This window comes from Schistocerca americana, unplaced genomic scaffold, assembly GCF_021461395.2.
Source record: "Schistocerca americana isolate TAMUIC-IGC-003095 unplaced genomic scaffold, iqSchAmer2.1 HiC_scaffold_1071, whole genome shotgun sequence".
Lineage (NCBI taxonomy): Eukaryota > Metazoa > Arthropoda > Insecta > Orthoptera > Acrididae > Schistocerca > Schistocerca americana.
In genome coordinates this window covers 25,001-30,000 of record NW_025725125.1, presented here as the reverse complement: position 1 = coordinate 30,000, position 5,000 = coordinate 25,001, and the positions used below count along the sequence as shown (strand labels likewise).

Below are 5,000 nucleotides of genomic sequence, written 5' to 3'. Positions count from 1 at the left end.
ACTTTAATATACGCTATTGGAGCTGGAATTACCGCGGCTGCTGGCACCAGACTTGCCCTCCAATAGATACTCGTTAAAGGATTTAAAGTGTACTCATTCCGATTACGGGGCCTCGGATGAGTCCCGTATCGTTATTTTTCGTCACTACCTCCCCGTGCCGGGAGTGGGTAATTTGCGCGCCTGCTGCCTTCCTTGGATGTGGTAGCCGTTTCTCAGGCTCCCTCTCCGGAATCGAACCCTGATTCCCCGTTACCCGTTACAACCATGGTAGGCGCAGAACCTACCATCGACAGTTGATAAGGCAGACATTTGAAAGATGCGTCGCCGGTACGAGGACCGTGCGATCAGCCCAAAGTTATTCAGAGTCACCAAGGCAAACGGACCGGACGAGCCGACCGATTGGTTTTGATCTAATAAAAGCGTCCCTTCCATCTCTGGTCGGGACTCTGTTTGCATGTATTAGCTCTAGAATTACCACAGTTATCCAAGTAACGTGGGTACGATCTAAGGAACCATAACTGATTTAATGAGCCATTCGCGGTTTCACCTTAATGCGGCTTGTACTGAGACATGCATGGCTTAATCTTTGAGACAAGCATATGACTACTGGCAGGATCAACCAGGGAGCTGCGTCAACTAGAGCTGAGCAGCCGGCCGCCCGGGAGTGTGTCCCGGGGGCCCGCGCGAACACGCAAGCGTCCGCTCAATTATTCTGCAAACAGGAGGAGGCTGAGCTCCCCTGCACAATACACCTCGAAACCCTCTCAGGTCCCGGCGGCGCGCAGCGCCGTCCTAAGTACTTGGTCGGGTTCGAGAGAGGCGCAATCGCCCGGAGTTTGGCGAGTAGACGCTTTAGGTGCGACCACCCGTGCTCCCAACTGAGCTTGCCGCTGCCGACAGAGGCCCGGGAGCGTGCTGTCGTGGCATTGCCGGCGGGAGACAACACGCGCCACCTACGGTGGCCGGCAGCTCCAACGCCAGCGCCACAGAAGGACAAAAGCCCCACTTGGGTGCCGAAGCGAACTCTCCCAGCACAGCGCACGCGCCAACACGTCCGCACAGCTGCGATACAAACCACCTGCGAGAACCGCAGAGGCGACCGAGCAGCAGACGGCGTCGCGGCGCCGAGCGCCGGGCGGCGGCGCATCCTCAGCGCACACAGTCCTCAATCGGACCAGCACACTGCAGATGTCCACCGCGCTTCGCACCGGGCCCGCGAGGACCTACTTTGGCCGCACGGCGCCGCGTGCAGGGTGCGCCGGCGCGCAGCTGCGCCGCCTGCCGCCTCCGTCGGCCGGCGCGCCTGCCACTGGCCGCCCCCACCAGCCGGCTGTAGCGCGTGCGCCCACGCACCGCGCGGCCAGCACGCCGGGAGGCCCCCCCTCACCGGCCGGGGACGGTCCCACCCAGCCACCGCCGCGTATCGCTTCACACCCACATGCCATTCACGTTCGTGGGCATGGTGGGTATCGCTGAAACAACCGGTTGGTAGCTCAACCGATCGTCGCCATCACTGATTCACCTCTAGCGAGAACAACCGCACCACAACCGTTTACCAGTTGTTCATTTGCGTAACGTCACCAGCAAACGTAGACGTCCATCGCCATTTGCAAATTCAACGATTGTTGCATGCCTGTGTCAGGTGTCACGACACACTATGTCTGCCCACATACACGCAACAACATGTGCACGCTTCGCGAACACGTGGAAGGTGGCCCCCGTACGTATGCGATGTCCATTGCGCGAACGACTGTCAACCGGCCTCTGTCGCATGTCGCAGATGTGGAACGCAGTGCACCATGCTATCACGGTGTGTGAGAAGAGACGACTACGTCTGACAACACGCGCCACTACATCAACAGACGGCTCATGCTGATCGCCATCCACGGCATACCATACTGCAATCCAGCTCTTATAGGGAGACGACACGTAGCTGAGTGCACAATATTTGGACCGTATGGTTCGCCGTTGTTGGCGCAGTCGTGGTACGGTCACACATGTACCACGATGTATCATTCAGTACATGAGGACCAATGTGCAGTACAGTGTGTGATTTGGACGTACAACATCAGCGGACAGTTGACACACGCCGTACCACAACGTAGGCTGTGCTTCGCCATGCAAATGCCAATGAACAACTGCGAAGGGCATTGAGCATGTACGTCCTGCTGCCATCCGCATTACAGTGTATAGCTGCAAGGTGTTTAACATGAAGCGATACTCTGGGGACCAGGCAGTGCGAGTAGCAAACTATATTGCGGGGGTTGCAGTTAGGCAACACCACACTAATTTAACGCGTCGTATGACAATTACAGAGCAGGTTAAGGCCCAACGTGTGTTGGGTTAAGGCCCAACGTGTGTTGGGTTAAGGCCCAACGTGTGTTGGGTTAAGGCCCAACGTGTGTTGGGTTAAGGCCCAACGTGTGTTGGGTTAAGGCCCAACGTGTGTTGGGTTAAGGCCCAACGTGTGTTGGGTTAAGGCCCAACGTGTGTTGGGTTAAGGCCCAACGTGTGTTGGGTTAAGGCCCAACGTGTGTTGGGTTAAGGCCCAACGTGTGTTGGGTTAAGGCCCAACGTGTGTTGGGTTAAGGCCCAACGTGTGTTGGGTTAAGGCCCAACGTGTGTTGGGTTAAGGCCCAACGTGTGTTGGGTTAAGGCCCAACGTGTGTTGGGTTAAGGCCCAACGTGTGTTGGGTTAAGGCCCAACGTGTGTTGGGTTAAGGCCCAACGTGTGTTGGGTTAAGGCGCAACGTGTGTTGGGTTAAGGCGCAACGTGGGTTACGTTAAGGCGCAACGTGGGTTACGTTAAGGCGCAACGTGGGTTACGTTAAGGCGCAACGTGGGTTACGTTAAGGCGCAACGTGGGTTACGTTAAGGCGCAACGTGGGTTACGTTAAGGCGCAACGTGGGTTACGTTAAGGCGCAACGTGGGTTACGTTAAGGCCCAATATAGGTTAGGTTAAGGCCCAATATAGGTTAGGTTAAGGCCCAATATAGGTTAGGTTAAGGCCCAATATAGGTTAGGTTAAGGCCCAATATAGGTTAGGTTAAGGTACAATATAGGTTAGGTTAAGGTACAATATAGGTTAGGTTAAGGTACAATATAGGTTAGGTTAAGGTACAATATGGGTTAGGTTAAGGTACAATATGGGTTAGGTTAAGGCGCAATATGGGTTAGGTTAAGGCGCAATATGGGTTAGGTTAAGGCGCAATATGGGTTAGGTTAAGGCGCAATATGGGTTAGGTTAAGGCGCAATATGGGTTAGGTTAAGGCGCAATATGGGTTAGGTTAAGGCGCAATATGGGTTAGGTTAAGGCGCAATATGGGTTAGGTTAAGGCGCAATATGGGTTAGGTTAAGGTACAATATAGGTTAGGTTAAGGTACAATATAGGTTAGGTTAAGGTACAATATAGGTTAGGTTAAGGTACAATATGGGTTAGGTTAAGGTACAATATAGGTTAGGTTAAGGCACAATATGGGTTAGGTTAAGGCGCAATATGGGTTAGGGTAAGGCGCAATATGGGTTAGGTTAAGGCGCAATATGGGTTAGGTTAAGGCGCAACGTGGGTTACGTTAAGGCGCAACGTGGGTTACGTTAAGGCGCAACGTGGGTTACGTTAAGGCGCAACGTGGGTTACGTTAAGGCGCAACGTGGGTTACGTTAAGGCGCAACGTGGGTTACGTTAAGGCCCAATATAGGTTAGGTTAAGGCCCAATATAGGTTAGGTTAAGGCCCAATATAGGTTAGGTTAAGGCCCAATATAGGTTAGGTTAAGGCCCAATATAGGTTAGGTTAAGGTACAATATAGGTTAGGTTAAGGTACAATATAGGTTAGGTTAAGGTACAATATGGGTTAGGTTAAGGCGCAATATGGGTTAGGTTAAGGCGCAATATGGGTTAGGTTAAGGCGCAATATGGGTTAGGTTAAGGCGCAACGTGGGTTACGTTAAGGCGCAACGTGGGTTACGTTAAGGCGCAACGTGGGTTACGTTAAGGCGCAACGTGGGTTACGTTAAGGCGCAACGTGGGTTACGTTAAGGCCCAATATAGGTTAGGTTAAGGCCCAATATAGGTTAGGTTAAGGCCCAATATAGGTTAGGTTAAGGCCCAATATAGGTTAGGTTAAGGTACAATATGGGTTAGGTTAAGGTACAATATGGGTTAGGTTAAGGTACAATATAGGTTAGGTTAAGGCGCAACGTGGGTTACGTTAAGGCCCAATATAGGTTAGGTTAAGGCCCAATATAGGTTAGGTTAAGGCCCAATATAGGTTAGGTTAAGGCCCAATATAGGTTAGGTTAAGGCCCAATATAGGTTAGGTTAAGGTACAATATAGGTTAGGTTAAGGTACAATATAGGTTAGGTTAAGGTACAATATGGGTTAGGTTAAGGTACAATATGGGTTAGGTTAAGGTACAATATAGGTTAGGTTAAGGCACAATATGGGTTAGGTTAAGGCGCAATATGGGTTAGGTTAAGGCGCAATATGGGTTAGGTTAAGGCGCAATATGGGTTAGGTTAAGGCGCAATATGGGTTAGGTTAAGGCACAATACGGGTTAGGTTAAGGCACAATACGGGTTAGGTTAAGGCACAATACGGGTTAGGTTAAGGCACACATTGTTGTAAGGAAAGGTGTTTTCGGGGGGGGGGGGGGGCTGGTTTGTTGATTGTGATTATCGTAAGTAAATGACTGCGGCATCATCTGATTTGCCACGTCAGGGTGCACCTTTGGCTCATAACAGGCGGCGCTCTGATTCCATGCTTGTGGCAGACCTGTGTCTTTCATTCGTGCCATTGTTTGTGTGGTGTGACAGGAGGCAGTATTGTGATGTTGGGTGCACCCCTGTGTAGGACATGTGTGGGTGTTGGTGGCTTAGCTGAGCAATGGTGGTTGTCGGAAGGGTGGGATATTCTGTTTTCCGAGTGGACCTCCCGGTCTGGTTATGATAGTGTGGATTGTCTAATGTGGCAGAGAGGATGCACTGGGTGTTGTTCC

At 51.7% G+C, this 5,000-nt stretch overlaps 1 non-coding gene across 1 annotated transcript in view; it reads right to left on the bottom strand.

Moving 5' to 3' along the window:
• Positions 1-626, bottom strand: part of LOC124560173 — a 1,910-nt gene extending 1,284 nt beyond the window's left edge. Inside the window, exon 1 of the ribosomal RNA XR_006969073.1 lies at positions 1-626. This exon is cut by the window's left edge and continues 1,284 nt beyond it. This is a non-coding gene — a ribosomal RNA (small subunit ribosomal RNA).
• Positions 627-5,000: the final 4,374 nt, after the last annotated feature.